Source organism: Myxocyprinus asiaticus, chromosome 2, assembly GCF_019703515.2.
Source record: "Myxocyprinus asiaticus isolate MX2 ecotype Aquarium Trade chromosome 2, UBuf_Myxa_2, whole genome shotgun sequence".
In the NCBI taxonomy this organism is placed as follows: domain Eukaryota; kingdom Metazoa; phylum Chordata; class Actinopteri; order Cypriniformes; family Catostomidae; genus Myxocyprinus; species Myxocyprinus asiaticus.
In genome coordinates this window covers 65,461,308-65,485,222 of record NC_059345.1, presented here as the reverse complement: position 1 = coordinate 65,485,222, position 23,915 = coordinate 65,461,308, and the positions used below count along the sequence as shown (strand labels likewise).

At 37.6% G+C, this 23,915-nt stretch overlaps 1 protein-coding gene across 1 annotated transcript in view; it reads left to right on the top strand.

Moving 5' to 3' along the window:
- Positions 1 to 23,915, top strand: part of LOC127456324 (histone H2B) — a 201,447-nt gene that overhangs the window by 73,266 nt on the left and 104,266 nt on the right. The gene's annotated exons all lie outside the window — the stretch shown is intronic.

The window sequence follows — 23,915 nt, the reverse complement described above, 5'->3', positions numbered from 1 at the left end:
ACCAAAATAAAGTTTGTGTGTTTTGTAATGTTACAAACACAGTGAAGCATCTTGTTTAATTTTAGATGTAGCTTTAACACAAATTGTCTTGCATTTTAACTTTTAACAGAGGAGAAAATGTGTTTTTAAACAAAATGTATTAAGCTGTCAAGCACATCACTAACATAGACACTTTAAAGATGAGAAACAAAAAGCTTTAACATACAATGCGTTTAACATTTTTATTTCAACAAACAACATTTTAAATAAAATATTATGTATTAAATTTCAAATGTATCTTTAGAACAAAGAATCGTACATTTATTTTTTTCTGATCAAAAGTCCTTTCACAAATGCATCCAGGCGATAATGAGTTTCTAACGGGCACTCAGAGCCCTCGGGTGGGAGAGGTTTCAGTTTAGGCACATACCCCTGTTCACACCTAAAGGTTTTTTAATTCCCAACATTAAAGTGTCATATCTCTTAGAAAATGTTTTTAAAAACTGTTTATTGCTTTTGGTGTGGGTCAGGATAAGGAGGTGTTTACAACCCAACTTTAAGGAGTCAAACCAGGGATGTTTGCATTCCATGGGTAAAAATGCTTTGCTGTGTTTTAAAATCTCTGATGTGTTAACCAGATTTTGAAGTGTCATTTTAAGTCTTTGATCTGAAGCTGTCTGTTGCATTAATCAGATTCAAAGTATCTGTTTTAACAGGATGAGGATGCCTGTTCAACTTTTAAAGAGACATCTCTATCATTATATTGAAATAAATTAATATGGTGGCACAGTTATATTTTTGTCTACAAAACTAATTTCAAACATTTAAGAATATGCCTTCAGATCAAATTATTTTTAAGATCATGAGAAACATTTCAGTCAAGTGTTTCAAAACTTTTGACTGGTAGTATATATATATATATATATATATATATATATATATATATATATATATACACATATATATATATATATATATATATATATATATATATATATATATATATATATATATATATATATATATATATATATATATATATATATATATATATATATATATATATATATATATATATATATATATATATATATACACATATATATATATATATATATATATATATACACATATATATATATATATATATATATATATATATATATATATATATATATACACATATATATATATATATATATATATATATACATATATATATACACATATATATATATATACACATATATATATACACATATATATATATATATATATATATATATATATATATATATATATATATATATATATATATATATATATATATATATATATATATATATATATATATATATATATACACATATATATATATATATATATATATATATATATATATATATATATATATATATATATATATATATATATATATATATATATATACACATATATATATATATATACACATATATATATATATATATATATATATATATATACATATATATATATATATATATATATATACAGTGCATTCATAAAGTATTCACAGCGCTTCACTTTTTCCACATTTTGTTATGTTACAGCCTTATTCCAAAATGGATTAAATTCATTATTTTCCTCAAAATTCTACAAACAATACCCCATAATGACAATGTGAAAGAAGTTTGTTTGAAATCTTTGCAAATTTATTAAAAATAAAAAACATAAAAATTCACATGTACATAAGTATTCACAGCCTTTGCCATGACACTCAAAATTGAGCTCAGGTGCATCCTGTTTCCACATCATCCTTGAGACGTTTCTACAACTTGATTGGAGTCCACCTGTGGTAAATTCAGTTGATTGGACATGATTTGGAAAGACACACACCTGTCTATATAAGGTCCCACAGTTAACAGTGCATGTCAGAGCACAAACCAAGCCATGAAGTCCAAGGAATTGTCTGTAGACCTCCGAGACAGGATTGTATCGAGGCACAGATCTGGGGAAGGGTACAGAAAAATTTCTGCAGCATTGAAGGTCCCAATAAGCACAGTGGCCTCCATCATCCGTAAATGGAAGAAGTTTGGAACCACCAGGACTCTTCCTAGAGCTGGCCGCCTGGCCAAACTGAGCGATCGGGGGAGAAGGGCCTTAGTCAGGGAGGTGAGCAAGAACCCGATGGTCACTCTGACAGAGCTCCAGCATTTCTCTGTGGAGAGAGGAGAACCTTCCAGAAGAACAACCATCTCTGCAGCACTCCACCAATCAGGCCTGTATGGTAGAGTGGCCAGACGGAAGCCACTCCTCCGTAAAAGGCACATGACAGCCCGCCTGGAGTTTGCCAAAAGGCACCTGAAGGACTCTCAGACCATGAGAAACAAAGATTCAACTCTTTGGCCTGAATGGCAAGCGTCATGTCTGGAGGAAACCAGGCACCGCTCATCACCTGGCCAATACCATCCCTACAGTGAAGCATGGTGGTGGCAGCATCATGCTGTGAGGATGTTTTTCAGCGGCAGGAACTGGGAGACAAGTCAGGATCGAGGGAAAGATGAATGCAGCAATGTACAGAGACATCCTTGATGAAAACCTGCTCCAGAGCGCTCTGGACCTCAGACTGGGGTGACGGTTCATCTTCCAACAGGACAACGACCCTAAGCACACAGCCAAGATAACAAAGGAGTGGCTCTGGGACAACTCTGTGAATGTCCTTGAGTAGCCCAGACTTGAACCCATTTGAACATCTCTGGAGAGATCTGAAAATGGCTGTGCACCGATGTTCCCCATCCAACCTGATGGAGCTTGAGAAGTCCTGCAAAGAAGAATGGGAGAAACTGCCCAAAAATAGTTGTGCCAAGCTTGTAGCATCTTACTCAAAAAAGAATTGAGGCTGTAAATGGTGCCAAAGGTGCTTCATCAAAGTATTGAGCAAAGGCTGTGAATACTTATGTACATGTGTGTTTTTTTTTTTTTTGTTTGTTTTTTTTTTTTTCCCATCTTTTATTTAACAAATTTTCAAAGATTTCAAACAAACTTTTCACATTGACATTATGGGGTCTTGTTTGTAGAATTTTGAGGGAAAAAAAAATGAATTTAATCCATTTTGGAATAAGGCTGTAACATAACAAAATGTGGAAAAATTGAAGCGCTGTGAATACTTTCCGGATGCACTGTACATTTTTGAAACTGATGACTTGGACAAAATAATAAAGAAAAGCAGCCAATAAGTGCCCAACATAGATGGGAACTCCTTCAATACTGTTTAAAAATCATCCCAGGGTGATACCTCAAGAAGTTGGTTGAGAAAATGTCAAGAGTACATGTCTGCAATTTCTAGGCAAAGGGTGACTACTTTGAAGATGCTAAAATATAACACAGTTTTGATTTATTTTGGATTTTGTTTAGTCACAACATAATTCCCATAGTTCAATTTATGTTATTCCATAGTTTTGATGACTTTTATTCTAAAATGTGAAGAGAAAAAAAATGATAAGTGTTTCAAAACTTTTGACCGGTAGTGTGTATATTTATAATTATTCATGTGCTGCTGTACATGTCTGAATAATTATAACTGTATGTTTTTATTGTATCTGTAATGTATTACATTTTTGGGTTAACTATCCCTTTACCATACAAGATGTGACAAAACATTAAAAATAATTATAAATACATTTGTGAAACATATTTACGCTGTGTTGGTATGCATACTGTACACTAGATTTCTTATGCCCTCTACTTGCTCACAAGCTGCAGGTACTTATGGCAGAGCTTCATCTTATTTTTTGCAAAATCATCAACTAATTTGAGCAGCATGTGTAAAAAGTAAAAATTCTGCAGCTGTTGCACTTGTGCTTCAGCATAGTCTTTGTCTCTCCTCTCCACAGCATGCCCCTGGCTCTCCATGTGTTTGATGACATTGCTCTCGTTTTCATGTCCATATTTTGTGGCACTATTTCCACTGAAAGATGGGTACAAATGTTCATTCAGGAATTGTCTTGGGTTAGTAGTACTCCATTTAGGGACTTTCTTTGCTCTGCTGGGAGTTAGACACAGCTTCCTGGCATCATGCCATAACTGTGAAGCACTTTGGACCCTGGTTTCTTCTATTAGCATAGCTGCTTGGATGGGAGATAGTTTAATGTAGTTAAAATATATTGCACTTCCTACAACTTTGCATTATGCTGTGTTCAGTATGGGATATCTCTGAATACTGTTGGCTTAGACCTGACTTGTTGCTGTCCACATCTGCTCTAAACCACTGCTGAAGAAGACCATCTGTCTGTAGCTGAAACAGTGGGGCCATCACAGATGAATTTACATGACTAATAAACTCTGTATGTGTCCTAAAAATATTGGGGAGGGTTGTGATATCTGGAGGTGATATTGATGGTCCTGGATAGGTGTGACATGGTCTGTGGTGTTTAAAGTCTATATGCTTTGCCTTCCTCAGCCTTACATTCTTCCTCACACCTGAATTCCACCTTCTTTGGACATCAGTACATGACTTGCCTGTCTTGCAATGTAATCTCATTACGAAACTTACGTCGTGACTCCCGGAAAAGTGAAATTCCTGGATTTGTCGCCACTGGATCATGTGGCAGCATCGTGGATCAATAGTTGTGTGTTGGTAACCAGTTGGTAATTTTATTTTTAATTAATATTCTATGGGTGGACATGCAGTACCATTAAATTTCTGTCCTCATTTGCCCAAAACTATTTTAGAGGCTTTTTCAGCAGTGAATGAATGATACAGACTGAATTTGGTTCAGATCATTTACTATGAATAAAAAACAACATAGTGTTCACAACAGTATTACACAAACAGGTATATAAACATTCAAATAAACAACAAGGAAGCTTAAATGTGGAATTGTGCAGTTGAATCTACTCCTCCATATCTTCATTTAGGAACAGGTGAGTGTTTTTCATTTTAACCTATAAATACACATTATTTAGCACTTCAGTGAAATAATTTATTATAATTGTTACATAGATTATACAGGGTTTCTGTAGGTTCTGTAGACTTTTTAAGGCCAAATAAAAGACAAATTTAAGACCACTTTCGCAATAAAAAAAAAAATAAATAAATAAAAAAAACTTTAATTCATTAGCTGGTAAATACAAAACCACTGATGCTTTTTTTTTTATTTATTTTTTTTTTTATATACAATATATATATATATATATATATTACTGTAATCAGTTAATACAACATTAAAACTCTAAATGAATTCATAAAGATTGCATGAAGCCTAAAGTATGTAGCCTATATTGTTACCCTTCTCTTTAGTCACTTGCTTTCCAGCAAGACGTGAGGCAATAGACCAATGCTTTGGCAATGTCACCGCTTATGTCAAACACGGAAGTGGCAAAAAACATGCGTAAAAAGTAAAATTACATTGTTGAAAAATGATTCCGAGGGCTCTCATTAACTGCTGTAGCTTCAAGATAATCAACAGAGCTGACTGGACTGAGAAGATCATTTCAACTCACAACTTTGGAACATGATTACATGTTTGTTATTAACTCATTTCATTTATAGTAATTGTATCACTAAGAATATGTTTGTATTTATGATGGTTTTGTGTCAACATGTGCTGACATTTTTGTAAACAAATGGATTGGTCTATAGACCTTATGCACAGTAGCGCCATGTTTGATTTTGAATGGGAATGGAAATGAAGCTGTGAGGGATAGACTTACAGTCTCTTCAATGGCATGCACGGTATAAATCGGTAAAAAGCTCCAATATCCCATCTGATTTTCCACTACTAATGTTGTCTGGAGTTTTTTGTCTACTGAGTGTCCTTGAAAAGATATTTATCCAATGTTTTGTCAGCGGAACGATCCAAAAACACTTTAAACTGCAGTACAGCCCATTGAAGAGACTGTCCGTCTATCCTTTGTTGTCATTCTCCTCAAAAATTTAATATGGCGCTGCTGTGTATAAGGTCTAGCATGTGCTGAATAACATTTATATATTTTTTTCTTGGCAGATACCTTTAATAAATACTTTAACAGGTAGTTAAAGGGCAGTTCATTTAAAAATCTGTCATCACTGGTCAACCTTGAGTCTGTATGAATTTTTCTCTGCCGTGGAACAAAAAAGGAGATGTTAACTTGTTGGCATTCTGACGGCCCGTGGGCGGGCCCGCGCATGTTAACTATAAAACTATGCGATGTACACAACTGTTGTGTGTACGCTGGTACACATGCCACATATCTTTGGAAAGCTAAGATTCTTGTGATTCTATTGATGTAAACCATTCCAAGATATAATCACAACAGCAGGTACAATCAACGTCTTTGTCAGACCACCAACATATAAACAAACAATAACATAATTGAGGCAACTCATCTATGAAGCCTCATAGTAGTCCACTGATCCATAACATCCTGACAAAAACGGTCTTGTTACATTGGCAAAGGTCCAAACGATCTAATCAAGTAAAATATTTAGTCCAAAACACATTATTACATCAATAAATACCCACGGATTCTTGTTGCATCATTTCAAATTATCCGGCAGATGTGCCTAATCTTTCACGTATTCTCCATCATAACTTTAGTTCACATGTAAACATTTCCAATATCCGATAGCAAAATGGCTGCTGTCCATGTGCAAAAGGTGAAAAGTGTAGTTTTGTGACTGTTGACGCTTCTGGAAAGTAAATATAATGGCGAAACGGAAAACAAAATATTTGCTACAATATGTGCTGGAAGAATGTACTTGGTGTGAAAGCGACAATCTGGGGATGAAGTTTCAGAAGTAAACAGCCCAGCAATCATGAGAAGTCAGCCAGACGTGTAGATCATGTCTATATTGCGTCAGTCGGTCCAAGACCATATCTGTATGTCTGCACGACGTACAAATCAGGTTCAGTATCTGGACGTCTGACTATGACCCCTCTTGGACGTAGATATGATGTTCAACATTTGAATGTCTGGCTAGGAATTTTTTTGGACGTCTGTGGACGTGCAGGACAGGTGAAGAAAATCGACATATATATTCAATTCAGAGGTTGCAATGTCAATTGCGTGTAGTACAGCATAAAATTCATATTTCTGTTATTGTGAATTATTTGATGCTTTGTCAATTGTTCTTGATATGCTACAACAGGCAACTCTACAACACCATCTGAAATAATCAGCAAATATGATAAACTTATACTGCAGTTGTGTGTTTGTCCAATGTTGCTGAATTATAGCTGTCTATGGTGGACGCGCTTGCGCATGCACTGCTCAGGGTATAGGTGGCACGTGAACTCTCAGCCCTCCCCTCAGACGCTGATGACGACGAGGTACGCCTGAGAAAAGCCGTTAATCTCCGTGATTATTCAGGTAAGTGTGTACATCATTTTAAAATACACTCTTATTCATGTAATAACATGTTAAACTGTGTTTACTTTTAGTTTTGTTTCAAATTATTCATTTTTGCAGAGAAATGTCGAGTTTTGTGAAGTTTCGATTTTTTTCCGTTAAATTGAATATGACTCAGCAATTTTCAAATTACACACACACCTGACAGGAAAATAGCTAACTTATGCTTATGAGTTTGTTTGAATCGCTTAATATAAAGCACTCTCGACAGATAAAAAAGTCTGGGCAGCGTCACAGTTAGTTTAGAGTACAGTTGGTAGAGCAAAAGCTGGGGAGATGGGATGTACAAGGGTTCAAACCTTGATATGTTTTCATACAAATCTGTAGACATGGTGTATGACTACAGTTTGCCTCTGCACTTTTATAATTTTTTTTGTCTTTTTCCACTCTTGCAGCTGCAGTAATGGCATGGGGCAAAGATGCAACTGAAGAGAGGATCAAACAACACGCTTCGGAGCACCTTAAGCATGCACCAGCGAGAAGAGGGGGGGGACACACTCAATGAACATTAAAGAACTTTTATTTTTCTTTAAAATTGTGACAGTCTTATGAGTTATTTGTTATTTTTGTTTAAAGTTATTGGTTTAATTGTTGTCCACTACAGTTTCACTTTTGTTTTCCTGATTTTTGGAAAGAGTTGCTTTGCAACTACAAATGAAAATTTGAATTAAAGTGAGTTTTAACTGAATGCAGCGTAAGACTGTTTATTTGGTCCAGAAGCAGTATAAATTACGTCTAAAATGAGTCTGCAGCTGACGTTATAAGACGTTGAGAAGACGTCCACAGTGACCCCATTTGAACTAATTTTTAACCTTGTAAAGAGGTCATGTGGACGTCAACATTGGATGTTCAGAGGACCTCATAAAAAGACGTCATAAAAACGTTCATTCTGGCTCCTCAGGGGATGTCTTTTTAACGTGCAGCAAAGACATCCAAAAGATGTCTTTTGGACGTATCTTTGCTCAGTGGGAGTGATGAATCATATATTGACTCGGAGGCAGAGGCAATGTTTCTGAAGGGAGGGAGGGAGACATTACTCTCGACAAGTAATATTTTCTTATATTATATAACATATATTACTGTATATTCCGCATAAATAAGCTTTAGTTTGAATTATGAATACACGTTTTGTAGATTACCTTGTCGTGTGTTTCCCTTGTGAGTCTGTTGAACTGTTTGCAGGAACTGTTTGTATTTGTTTGTGCGTGTGTGAAGTTTTATTACCCTTTGTTTCACTGTTTGTGTTCATATACTGTAGCTCTATTGGCATGGTATAAAATTTTTTACATTGCCAATGCATACAGTATTTACAGTAAATATACATGCATACAAATTTACACACACGAAAAGAAAAACGATATATATATATATATATATATATATTTGAATATATATATATATATATATATATATATATATATATATATATATATATATATATATATATATATATATATATAAGTTGAATATAAGAATATAAGTTGTGTTTGTGTGTGTCTTGAGGTGTTACTGCTGACCTGTGGGGGAGGTGTGTGTGACTCTTTGTTTCATTGTGTGAACTGCTGAGATGTGAGGTGCAGATCAGCACTGGGCATATGTGTGGCTGATATATTTATGTTTTGGTATATTTTTCTCAATGTTGTTTTCTTTCTGTCTATCCAGGTGCATGGGTGGAGTGGACCTTTCTGATGCCCTGATAGGGTACTATAAAGTCATCCACAAGACCCAGAAGTGGTACAAGACGTTCTTTTATCATTTCATGGACATGGCAATTGTGAACGTCTTCCTCCTCCACAAAGACATTGCAAAAGGTAAAGGAGAGGTACCTGTGCACCAGAAGGCATTCAGAGAGACCCTTGCTGAGGAGCTGGCGGAGTTGGGGTCTCACTCCATAGTCAGACCCGTATCTCCTGCTCCACACAGAGCACATCACAGGTCAGTGCACATCAGTGGACTCAGCACTGCTGGTCAACTGAAGTGCAGGCAGTGCCATGCAAAGACACCAATGAAGTGCTCCTCCTGTGATGTGCCTTTGTGCTTTATCCCCACACGTGACTGCTACAATGACAGGCATGTTGCCAAAAACATGTCAAAGGTATAATTGTATGTAAATGTGTTGTGTAAAAAAGTATGTAAATAATTTGATGTGTATTTCATATATAAACTGCATTTCCACCATAACACTTGTTTTGACTCTTTTATATGCACAAAGTTTAGTTTCAAGAAGGGAAAAAAAATACTCTAATGTGTTTATTCTTCAGTTACTCTGTGTCAGCAATACTAATAGTGGATCTGGATATGGGACATGATAGCTCTAAGTGTCACCTTTCATTAGAGCTCAAAATGATCACTGTACATTAAAGCGTTCCAAAGTAGTAGCCTTTTTTATCCTAGGTATATGGCCATGGTTACCAAGGGTCCTTTGGAGTATCCAGAAGGCACTTTTGGAAAACGCCTGGACATACCTTTTGAAAAACATGTGTAAAATATTCATTTTCTGTAGTACTGTTATAAAATTTGAACTTGGACTTGGTAAGGCTTCATGCTGTGGTCCCATTGTGCATTCCAGCTAATAGCTCCCAGTTATAGTCATCTGCAGGCATCTGTATGAATATATATATATATATATATTTCATTGTGTTCAAACCTAATACAGGTTTGCAACAGCATGAAGGTAAGTGATGATAATTTTTATTTTTTTGTGAAATATCTCAAGTAAAAGTCAAAACTTGTCGGTTACATTAAAAATAGCTGTTTAAAGTTGACAATATGTATTGAAAATGTTAACAGATTAAATTATGAAAGAGAACTGTAATGCATAATTATTTATGATGTATATTGAAAACAGATTATATACTAAATATTAAATATAATATATTTTCATATTATGTATGTTATTAATATTATAATACTTATATAATTCTATTATTATTGTTTTGTATATTATTATATATATATATATATATATATATTTATTTATTTTTTTTTTAAATTGACATTCAGATGGCAGAGAAAATACCTGTATTTGTCAGATCTAGAGAGATGGAGATGAGAGATATAACAGTTGTAACTCTGCAGCTGAGTATTTCTGTTAGCTTTACAATTCTTGTCAAAGGTGATGTGAAATAAGGAAGCAGCATGATTTGAAAGGCGTCAGAAGACGCTCCAACCTTGAGCGCTTGCAAACTGCAATGTTGACAGCTTTGTCGATTATTAGCAGGAGCGACAGTGTTAGCGTATCGCTCACTTACAGAGTTGCATAATAACACCATTTGCATTTCTGACTAACAGGTTTCTGAAGGTTTATTCATGCATAACATCGTAAATTCAGTAGAAATGCGCTTCCCTGTGTGCGCTCACACTAAACTCAAGCGTCAGCTGCTAAATGCAGGAGAGAGAGAGAGAGAGAGAGAGAGAGAGAGAGAGAGAGAGAGAGAGAGAGATGATTATGACTAGTGCAGATTCAGACTCAGAATCAGAATGAGCTTTATTGCCAAGTATGCTTACACATACAAGGAATTTGTCTTGGTGACAGGAGCTTCCAGTGCACAACAATACAAAAACAGCAACAAGACTTTTAAAAAATAATTAAAATTGTATAAAAAATAGATAAATATTGAAAAGAAAAAAAGTATATATAGAATACACAATAGACATAGACATATATATATACACATATACATATACATACATACATACACACACATACATAGTGAAAATCTAAATACAAATCGGTTATATACAGTGCAAGGGAATGTAATTGCAGAAGAGGTAGGATGTGTTGGATAATATAAAAAGACTAAGCTGTGTATAGCACATTAATTATTGCTCAAAGGGGCAGTTTTAACTGTTCATGAGATGTATAGCCTGGGGGAAAAACTGTTCCTGTGCCTGACGGTTCTGGTGCTCAGAGCTCTGAAGTGTCTGCCAGAAGGCAACAGTTCAAAAAGGTAGTGGGCAGGGTGAGTGGGGTCCAGAGTGATTTCTCCAGCCTTTTTCCTTACTCTGGAGGTGTATAGTTCTTGAAGGGAGGGCAGGGGGCAACCAATAATCCTCTCAGCAGTCTGAACTGTCCTTTGTAGTCTTCTGATGTCTGATTTCGTAGCTGAACCAAACCAGACAGTTATATAAGTGTAGAGGACAGACTCAATGACTGCTGAGTGGAACGGCGCCTGTGGCAGGTTGAACTTCCTCAACTGGCAAAGGAAGTACAACCTCTGCTGGGCCTTTTTCGCATCAATGTGGGTCTCCCACTTCAGGTCCTGTGAGATGGTAGTGCCCAGGAACCTGAATGACTCCACTGCTGCCACAGTGCTGTTTTGAATGGTGAGGGGGGACAGTGTTGGGGGGTTCCTCCTAAAGTCCACAATCATCTCCACCATTTTCAGTGTGTTCAGCTCAAGGTTGTTTTGATTTCATCAGACAGCCAGCTGTTTAACCTCCCTTCTGTATGCAGACTCATCGTCATCTCGGATGAGGCCATTGACAGTGGTGTCATCTGCAAACTACAGGAGCTTGACAGAGGTGTCCTTATTGATGCAGTTGTTGGTGTAGAGGGAGAAGAGTAGTGGGGAGAGCACACATCCCTGGGGGGCACCAGTGCTGATTGTACAGGTGCTGGAAGTGAATTTCCCCTGTCTCACAAGCTGCTGCCTGTATGTCAGAAAGCTGGTAATCCACTGACAGATAGACGTGGGAACAGAGAGTTGGTGTAATTTAATCTGGAGAATAGCTGAGATGATGGTGTTGAAAGCCGAACTGAAGTCCACAAAAAGGATCTTTGCATATGTCCCTGGTCTGTCCAGATGTTGCAGGATATGATGCAATCCCATGTTGACTGCATCATCCACAGACCTGTTTGCTCGATAAGCAAATTGAAGGGGATCTAGAAAGGGTCCAGTGATGTCCTTCAGGTAGGCCAACACCAGTCTCTCAAATGACTTCATGACCACAGACGTCAGGGCGACAGGTCTGTAGTCATTAAGTCCGGTGATTTTTGGTTTCTTTGGGATGGGGATGATAGTGGAATGTTTAAAGCAGCATGGGACTTCACACTGCTCCAGTTATCTATTGAAGATCTGTGTGAAGATGGGGGCCAGCTGGTTAGCACAGGATCTAAGACATGCAGGTGAAATGCCATCTGGGCCCTGTGCTTTCCTTATCCGTTGTTTTCGAAAGACGTGGCACACATCATCTTAATAGCTCTTAATATGCATCCTTTTTTGTTGTGTAGCAGTGATCCAGTATATTTCTTTCTCTGGTTGGGCATGTAATGTGCATTTTGTATTTGGGCAGTTCACGTGTGAGGTTTGCTTTGTTAAAATCCCCAAGAATAATAATAACTGAGTCCGGGTATTGTTGTTCCATGTCTGTGATTTGATCAGCCAGCTGTTGCAGCGCCGCATTCAAACACGCATTTTGCGCGATATACACACTCACCAGAATAAATGAGGAAAACTCCCAAGGCGAGTAGAAAGGCTTACAGTTAATAAAGAGCGCTTCCAAATTAGGACAGCACATCCTCTTTAACGTTGTTACATCTGTACACCAACTTTCACTGATGTAAAAGCATGTTCCAACGCCTCTCGTTTTCCCCGTTAACTCCACGATGCGATCCGCTCTGAACAGCTGAAAGCCCGGCAGATGTAACGTGCTGTCCGGATTGGCTTCACTCAGCCAGGTTTCGCTGTTCGAAAGCCACGCCGACGGAGCTTGACCAGCACACCTGCTCATCTCCCTCGCCTGTGTCTCATAGCGTGTTTAAACATCACAGCCGCGCCTCCGACTAAAATGTCCAACAAAACGTCAGAATATTCAAAATCTGGGAAAAGATTGACTGGTATATGCTGTCAAATGTTCAGCAGTTCGTCTCTGGTAAAACTGACCGGAAAAAGATTACTAAACACAGCACAAACAAACAAAAACAACAAAACAACAGGAGCGCTCCACACTGAGGCGGCCATCCGCGGCGCCATCATGATGTATATTCTGCTGTTTTTTAAAACGACGCCCCAAAATTTAAGACCTCAGCAAATAAAATGTAAGACTTCTTGTAATTTAATTAAGATATTTAAGACTTTTATGGCCTTAAATAAAAAAAAGCATTTTAAGGCATTTTAAGGATCTGTGGGTACCCTGTTCTAAATGTTACAGAGGCAAGTTGAATTACATGTGCTTTTTTAGAAAGTGCCGTGCATGTTACCTAGTTTGCATTCTTGTGTAATTGTTCATAGTTGTATACATCTTTTGAAGCAAGTATATTGTTGCTGTTTTCTTCCAAGTGATATTTATACATGCACGAGAATGCTGCGAACGCGCCTTGAGTGATGATCATGTGTGCACGTGTTATACGCCATATAATAGATATTTGTTTATTCTTTGTTTCTGCTTGTTTTAAACATTGGCTTTGAATTAGAGAACATTCTAGTTATATTTTGCATTTACCATACCTGAACAAGTTTTTTTCAGTTTGGCAGGCGCATGTTTGAGTGTCTCTCCAATGAAACATTCTACGTCCTTCTCTCCAAGACCAGCTTTACATTTCGTGACGGCATCTGGAATTAAACAGAAGTCACAACAGTTACAGTATGTACTGTAAGTACCGTTTATTTAATTATTCATGTTTATTTTATCAGTGTGCTTGAAAATAAGTTCATTGTAAATTGTTAAAGACAGCATATTCGTTAATAAAATGGTGTCACAATAATGACTTTGTGTCTCATAATAATGATTTAGTATCCCGTAATTCTGAGAAACTTTAGTATATCATAACTTATAACAGTAACAGGACACCAAATCTGTTTCCTGAATGTGCTCTAGGACTATGTGAACCCGACCCAGTGAATTTATTGTATGCATGTGCAATACATATACAGTATGTGACTTGAGGGGTTATTGACAGCTGTCATAGGTGGAGGTTTGCCCTAGAAGGGTGAGTTCAGAACAGACTAAAGACACAACCACATCAAGTCATATTTAAGCACTTTTCACAATACACAATTTCAAAGCAGTTTTTCAGAAAGTCATATGATTTCAAAAATGTCTTAAAGGAATAGTTCACCCAAAAATGAAAACTGTCATAATTTACTCACCCTAATGTCATTTTAATCCTCTATGACTTTCTTTCTTTTGTAGAACACGAGAATTGACTTTCATTGTATGGACAAAAGACATTTTTCTAAATGTATTCCGCAGAAGAGGGAAAGTCATACAGGTTTAAAAAGACATGAGGGCAGGTAAATGATGACGTAAAACTAGCTATTTATTATTTCCACTGTTCAGTTTATCTGTTTTTCTATACTGTTTAATTTGTCTATCTCTTTTTCGTAAACCGGAAACTGACTCACGTTTGAAAACTTTGCACACAGGTGTTCCAATCAGAGGTAACTTCTCCTGCTTCCCCAGTAGACTGTAGTGGCTCCAGACAATGTTGGTTGCTACTGCCCACATGACCCTCCTTACACACTCTCCTGGATTGGCCCCACCAATAAAGCTGAGATGGTGAGTCTGAGAAAATACCACAAGTTATGGCATGCAGGTAACCACAGTTAACAGTATCATTAAGCCATTTTAACATTATATGGCTATAAAATATTTGCCAGCAATGTCATTATATGAAACATATTTGGTCAATTGCAAATTTAATTTTAGATTTATGCTTTGCAATGTTGCATTACAACTTTTATAAGCAAATTTACATTTTACCTTTACGTATTACACATTCAGTTACTTCTCACAGTTGGCTGGCTGAGGCCCACTCTCAGCAGCAACATGCATTTGCTGTTCTTGACTGCTAAGTGGCGCTATAACCATTTCCAGTCACACTGGACAAGTGAGCAGCACATAGGCAGAGCGTATGCAGTGTAGAAACAGCACACGCTGTTCACAATCAACATTGTGCTTTTACACTGGCAGCGTTTCTAGCATGCAGAGCCGCTGCGATTATATACTGCAAATGCAACAGTGGGTAGTTCACCTCACCTTAATTTTTTTTTTTTAAATGCAAACGGTTAATAAATATAGGAGGAAAGTCTCTTCAAGAAGCTTATTTTACTATTGATCTAGTTGAAATACTTTAAAGGTTTCCAAATGTGGGGTAAAGTGTAGTCCTCCGACTACGGTCAACCTGTCACATGCTTTATGATCGCCAGCACACTCTGTTGCAAGCAGACCTGGCTGCAGCCTGCAGAACAGGGCGGAGTTGCATCTGGGGTGGGGCTACACGTGTCGCTCTGCCCCTTAAAGACTCTAATTGGCTTGGTCGTCTTCATAGGCATACATGATAGGAAATGTGTTCATAGTTGGTGTAAAACAGAGTACATGGACTATGTCTGTCAATCAAATATATGAACTAGAAAAGCTGTGCAGTTTCACAAAGCCTTCATTATAATGCACGGAAGGAAAAAAAAAAAAAAAACATTAGCCTGCATCTCGCAATGGCCCTAAATGTATTGTTTTGCTAAATTAAGCTGGTCTTTAGCCTAATGCACAAACGACCCCACAACATTTAAACAAGTATGATTGAGGGTCAAATCTTCAGGTAGAGAAATTATAAATTAAATGATTTATGAAATGTTGTTTCTTTCATATCACCATAGTATGAGAAGGGAAATGAAAAGGGCGAATCAGTATAGTTTTAATATACATATCATGGTAATACACACTTATAGTTACAGAAGGTGTTATTGGTTTTTATAAGCCACATGTCAAGGTGCAGTTGTATGAGAACTAAATGACACTGCAATGTGTCTTGCCAGGTTATTTTCTTTTTGGAAAACTTTTAGCATACTTTTTATTCACAACGTTCCACAAGCACAGTATCTGACATACCCCACTTCATTTCAGGAAAACATGCTGTTCATTATTTTCAAATCAAGAAATCAAAATCTTCTCCGAGTCCCGATAGCGATGTCCGTTTTGTAAACAAATCATTCTTTTGAGCCGATTCTTTTGAACCGGTTTATAAATCACATTGATTTATTCATTTGTGAATTCTACTGATCCAGCAGATTCAACTTGTAGCAGTTAACAACTCAGTGATTCAATGATACGGATGGAGTAAGTCAAGTTAACAGTAAACAACTGAATTGGTTTTATCCAACTCAAATGAACCATAATCCAGATCCCCACAACTCGAGTGTGTGCCTAATAATTAATAATTATTGAGCTCTAACCTATTTAAGCTCTGTCTGTCACGACTGCTATGTTGATCGGAACTGCACCCAAGAATTTCACACACCATTGCACTTGTGTATATGGCTGTTTGACAATAAAAGTGATTTGATTTGATTTTTGATTGATTTGATGTCTGTGTGGTATTAGACCCCTCCCTTTCACTGAAGTAGTATTTTATTAAGGTATCTGTTCTTTAATTTAATTAAGTACAGGATTTGTGTACTCCATTCACATTCCATTCAAACATTTCATAATTAATTTCTCTCGCAATTGCGAGATGTTTTCTCCGTGCATTATAATGAACACTTTTTTACTCCTTCTGCAGTTTTTACAGTTCAAAGATTTGAACGACATAAGTAACAATTCATTTGCTCATCAATCCATGCACTACTCAGTCCTACACCAACTACAAAGTACAAACACATTTCCTATCATGTATGCCTATGAAAGACAACCGAGCCAATGATAGCCTTTAAGGGGCAGAGCGACATGTGTAGCCCCACCCCAGATGCAGCCCTGCCCCGTTCTGCAGGCTGCAGTCAGGACCATCTCCTCTGTTGTGCTGTGAAAGTGTCCCCCCTCCCACACACACACACACACACTATATAAACATATAACATGTAGTTTATAAAATTAGTCTTCGTCTTAAGCTTCACCTCTAGTTTAAATAATTTAACATGCTTTTGTGGTTTTTGCAAGTGTGTTTTCATTTTTTTGTTTTACACAGTGCTGAAAGTCATATGGTGAATGCGTGAAACACATTAGACTTCATTTATATGCTTTTATGGTGAAATTGCTACTTTTTTGTATCAGCCCATGTTCGTTTTGACCATGAACATTGTCATTGTCACTTTAATTCAGCATAAGCAGCGCAGCAAAAATAGACTTGGCACCGAAACCATCGTATCACTGCTGCCCACTCCCATGAAGCACTGCTAATGACATAATAGAGCAATAGAGTTTCCCTACTCTCTCAAATTACTTAAATATATTTTTGAAATCCATTTGGGAAAAATAAATGGGAAAAAATACTTCTAGAATCAGGGCAGCTGAAAAAGTGGGTGGGCACTTTTGCACTCATAATTTGCACTCACAATATATCATAATTGGATTGTGATTGAACTGTGCACGAGAGAAAGAGAAACTGGAATCTTAAACCTTTCTATGATAATTAGTCAAGATTAAATGTTAGAATACTATATTTTTAATATTACCGGTAATTTATTTAATTATTCAATCTCCATTTACAAATGAAACGTCACAGTTCCAGCCTTATTGTACAAAGGTGCAAATTGTCCCTTTGTGCTACCTGGCGGTGATTTCACGAACAAGTTTCACATATGACTGATTTGTATTTACCGCTGCGGCCTTGGTTAAGTTGGTTTAAGCTGTTATTATATACCTTTATAGTACATTGAACTCTTATTTTGAAAGATCAAGGAAATGACATGACCCTTTAAATATTAACACGGCACCCACCACTTTCTTTCGGAATTCTGCATCTTTAAGGCGGTGCTCAGGGTACTCTAACTCCTCCTTGGTCTGACCAATATTGAGCTCCAAGATGTCTTCCTCCCTTTGCCGACCCTGATTCCTCCGCAACAGAAGTAGAATTTCTCTCTGAGGCTTTCTCCTTTTTTAGCAGCACCTGCAGTATTTCTGCAATTGAGAGGTTTTTTGCTAATTCAAGAACTGAGAAAATTAACCGAACACAAAAAGTTTTGATTGAGATATGTGAATATATTTGTACAATGCAAGTGAATGGTGACAAATTCACAAAAAGGACAAAGGCAGCATAAGGGTGCCTACACTCTAGGGGTGCTTCTCAATTCCTTATTTGTACATCCTTGCTTCCTTTTCTCATTTCCTAGCTCCACCCTCTTAGGAAACGATACAAGGAAAGGAAACGAGGATGGAGGAATCAAAGGAAGAAATCATTTTAAATTGTAATATACTTGCTCACTAAAGCGTCACTTTAAAGCGTCTTCTTGGCACAGATTTATTACCTGGGTGCGCTTAAGAGATCTGCCTTCATATTTTTAAAGTTGATTAATTAAAATATTCCTAATAAATCTCAATAAAGCTAATGAAACATCTGAAATGTATGGTTTATTTAAAATGCAAAGCTAAAACATGACTCAAAACTATTGAGGCAGATGTGAAAGAGAAGTATTTATGCGTGCATCAGTGCAAAAAGACTTCTGCATATGATGCACTGGTGTTTCCTCACTCAAGCGTCCTCAGGATGCTTCCTCCATCCTCAATCCTTGTGGTGCAATAGAGTATATATAAGTGGCGCTATGCCGTTCACAAGTGGGGTGCAAGAACTTATGCTTTGAGGTCAAATATGAATGCAGAAAATCTTTTCATAGGTAGTTTCTAGAGATGCTCCAAACAATTCACCACTGATTGATATAGGCTGATAATGACTTACTATTATAGTTGGAATGTTCAGTTTTGGAGGCACGGCGTAGCGCCACTTTCACAAACCCTCGCATTGTCCCTCTAAATCCTTCTGATGCACCATCCTCATCGAAATCAATGCATTCACAGTGTTCTCTGACGCAGCATAAACTCTGCTGTGTAGGCACCCTAAAGATAATCCATATGACTCCAGTGGTTTAATCCATGTCTTCTGAGGAAATATGATCAATTTTGGGTGAGAACTGACCAAAATGTAACTACTTATTCACTGTATATCTTGCCATTATAGTCTCTAAGAATGATCATAATTACACTTCCTAGCAATTTGTACATGCGTCACATGGAATTATGACCATGCTTAGAGGCTGCAATGGCAGTATTTAATTACAGTGAAAAAGGAGTTACATTTTGCTATGTTTCTCACCCAAAATTGATCATATTGTCTCAGAAGACATGGATTAAACCACTGGAGACCTGTGCATTACCATTATGGTGCCTTTCTGTACTTTTCTGGAGCTTGAAAGTTTGGTCACCATTCACTTGCATTATAAAGATATATTCACGTCATATCTCCATCAAAATATCTTGTGTTCTGGGGGTAGAAAGAAAGTCATAAGTTTGAGATGACATTAAGGATGAGTAAATTATAAGAATGCTAATTTTTGGGTGAACTATTCCTTTAACCTAAGGGTAAGAGGTAAATATAGTCCTCATCAGGAAGTTTTTCTTTTTTGCCCATTTTGTCTGATTGGTGGCCAATAACTGTATTGTTGCTAAAATGTGTACAAAAGTACAATAAATTTAAACTATTTTGATCAAGATTATGTTGTTGATGTGGGTTAGACTTGTGGATGGTTATACCCCTTCATCTTCATGGACCCAACACTGGGCTTCAATGCCAGCTGATGACTCCTCTGTGAATTCCACAATATAGTACATGCTAAGGAAAAGAAAAGCAATGTTAATGTTATTAAAATATCACCTATTGGTCCTCCCTGAATATATGTATGTACATTGAATTAAACATTCTTGTTCTTATATGAAACAATGTCATGAAAAATTCACTGTTGATGTAAGATTGCCATGAATGTTACGTTATCTCCATGATTAATCTTGATGGCTCAAAATTTTTAATTTGTTCTCTAGGGATCCGTCTCCTTGATGTTTGATTTTTCCTGTAATTGTATACTCCCACAAGAAATGAGTGGCATGGCTCCATGAACAGTGGTCCTTTCCAAAAAGGACCTTTCCATCTTTCTCCATTTCATCTGTAATCTCACAGCCGTTCTCATCATGCAGCAAGAATGCTTTGTCTTTGGCACTCATTGTTTCTCTCTCTTTGTATTTTTTAAGAGGAGATGACTGTCTCCTCTATTCTCTTTGCAATCTGTCTAAGAGGGTGTGTTCCACTTCGTACCATCCTCTTCATGGTGTACAGGTATGCTTCAAATCTGAATGCACTGCAGTTGTCTAGGCCATTGAATTGTACAGCATTATCAGTGATGTGGAGCATAGAGTGGATGTTGTACACAATAAACTCTCTCCCATAGAGCTCACACTCTCTATTGACAAAGTAGTGGAGCAGTTTTCTTGCATACTCTGAATGCCTCTTGACTGGGGATACTACAAGCACATGGCCACGCTGAAGGTCAAGAAATGATGATACAGGTCATCCCCAAGGATTCCTTTCAGCACCAGCTTGCCCGTATAGAGCATGAATTGGCAGAATTCTGTTGCCTTCCACCTCTCCAGCTCACCCAGGCTTCGAGGCATGCAAGTGAAGATGGATGGGATTTCACTTCGTAGTTGAAGAAGGCTATTGCTTACCTCTTGTTTTTAGGTGATGGAGAGCCTGACTCCTCTTGCTCCACTAGTCCAACAAAGAAGAAGCCTTTTCATCACCCCCAGGCATGCCTGATGCATATAATCAATTGGGAAGTTTTTGATCATATCATTGGATAGCTGGACCAACGGTGTACTGTTGTTTTGATGCTCAGGCTGAACCTGACTTCTGAATGATGCATCTGTGCGAAGAGTAAGGTTTTTGGTGTCCTGAAAGGTGACTTTATTAAACCATTCACCTATTTGGTTACATTTATCACAGCCATAAAATCCAGAGCACAGCTTTGTGCCATCTACTACGGCTTTTGCTGGAGCATCACATATGATGCAGAGAACATTTACACTGTTTTTCCCCCTTTGCATTGAATGCCACGAGACAGGAGGTCTTTGAGGTCTGCTACAACATCGTCCAAGAAATGCAGATCAGTTGGCCACTTGTTTCCACAAGTTAATGTTGAAGGGAATACAAAAATGGGATTCAGGTGGATGGCACAGAGGACAGGCCACATAACTTTCCCTGAGCTCTTAAACAATGGTAGGCCATCAATGTTGAATGACAGATAAATTGTGTCATGGTCCTGTAGCTCTTCAACAGGGTACTTCTCCAGGCAGTCCAGTAACTTTTGATGCAGTGGGTAGTGTAAATATTCCATTCCAGATTTCTGTATTGTCGCTACATGCCTAGGTGTATTCAGCAGAGTACGAGCAGAGGATGGAAGATCTGTGTGGCCATGTTGCTGAAGAATCTTCAGCAACTGGTCAACAGCATTGCTTTTCACTTGGAACTGGGATACCCAGGTTGCTAGATTTGTTGCCAATGATATTTTGTTTCCCTGGTCAGTGATGTCGTTATTTTCCCATTGCTTCCACAAAGTCACCCTCTCAGTCTCCATCATCTTCCCATGTGCATGACGCTTCAGTGGACAAGTGGTCCTCCATAGAACTTAAGGCATCATCGAAGTCACTATGACACCCTGTGACTAGTTTTGTGTGATCACTCAGACTATCTAATTATGTGTTACTTTTTGCTATAGTTTCAAGAACACGTTTGGCTGCTCTCCAGGATCTCAGATATTGCTTTGAATGTTCTCTCTTTTCCTTATTCATTGTGTATGATTTCTGTAAACATTATAAGATAATACCTCCATGTGTTTCCAAAATTAGTCTTGTATTCCTTGCAATACATTTCTAAAATGCTCCTACTGTTAAGCTGTGTTACTTACCTTAATCAGGTTCTTGGATAAAGGCAGCCAAAATATCAGGCTGCAGGGGCTGCCAAAGAAAACCAGAGCACAACATTTTGTTTGTTAAATATAAGTTATTGACAAGATTTGTGGCATGCTATAGAAAATTATTATTGAAAACAAAAGGAGAATTAGTGTTGACATTAATTACCATTTACTTTCATTCAATCTAATTTTCATATAATTAATGAATGTATGGTGATTGAAAGCAAATACCTTGCACATGGTTTTGCATATGCATATTCCATATGCTATTAAAATCAGATATAAATAAATATCAACATAAATAGATCAGTTTAGACCTAAATTGTTAGTCTATGAATTGAGTTTTACAATGACATTTACAATATAATGACAAATGCTTAATTCCCCTTAATTTATTTTAAAATGTGTTTTATACAGATTCCTTTATTTATTTATTTATTTTTAATTTTCTATAGACTGCTTTATTATGTACTTGCTTTCTCTCTACACATTGTTACAGGTGCAAATACAAATAAAGTTTGCAGCTGCGGCTTTGCAGTTAAGTAGATTTGTTTTCTGATGATTTATTTATTTATTTATTTATTTATTTTGCAAAAAACATCCAAAATCCCCTCAGTGGGAAGTATCAAAATTGGTATCCATTTCAGAGAACCTGGAAGCGTGGAAGCTACTGCCAGGTATTTCTATGTGGGTCCCAAAGACAGTAGAAAAGGGCTACAGAATTCAATTCGTTCGCCGTCCTCCGTGTTTCAACGGCATGGTCCCCACTACCGTGAAACCGGAAAAAGCGCATTTACTGTCACAAGAGCTGCAATCGCTTCATGTCAAAGGGGCCATAGAACATGTTCCCTTTCCAGAGAGAGAGTCAGGTTACTACAGCAGATAATTCCTGGTTTCCAAGAAGGATGGAGGATTGCATCCGATTTTAGATCTTCGAGGCTTGAACCACTCAGTCAAGGCGCTCAAGTTCAAGATGCTAACTGTCAAGACGATCGTGTCACAAATTCAACATCGCGATTGGTTAGTCACAATCGATCTCATGGACGCATACTTTCATATAGAAATACTGCCACAACACAGGAAGTTCCTGAGGTTTGCTTTTGGGGGCGAAGCTTGCCAATATTGGGTTCTTCCATTCGGCCTAGCCTTATCACCTCGCACATACATAAAGTGCATGATTGCGACTCCAGGGCATCCGCATTTTGAATTACATAGACGACTGGCTGATACTAGCACAATTGCTAGAACTGGCATTACAGCACAGAAATGTCATCTTAGCTCATCTAGTTTCTCTGGGGTTGAGACTCAACAACAAGAAAAGCATTCTTTCTCCTGACCAGAGAACGAAATATTTAGGGATCGTATGGAATTCGATCACGATGCGGGCACAGCTGTCTCCCGCTCGAATCGAGACCATTCAGAATACCCTGAGCAGTTAGGCTAGGCCAAGAACGTACTGTTCTTCAGTATCAACGAATGTTAGGTCTCATGGCATCTGCGTCCTCTGTGATCCCTATGGGGATCAGACCATTTCAGTTGTGGCTCAAAGCCAGGGGATTTCATCCAAGGGCCAATCCCCGAAGGCAGATAAGGGTTACGCGCCGCGAGCTACGTACGCTCTCTATGTGGCTCAGACCCCGGTTCCTCGCCTTGGGTCCCACTCTAGGTGCTTCTTGCCGTCGCAGATTGCTAATGACAGATGCCTCCCTGTTGGGCTGGGGAGCGGTCTTAAGTGGTCGTCCAGCTCAAGGGGAATGGGAGGGTCATCAGCTTGATTGGCACATCAACTGTCTCGAGTTGATAGCTGTATTTCTGGCCCTGAAGTACTTCCTCCAGCATCTGAGAGGCTGCCATGTCCTGGTGCGGGTGGACAACACAGTGGCAGTCTCTTACATA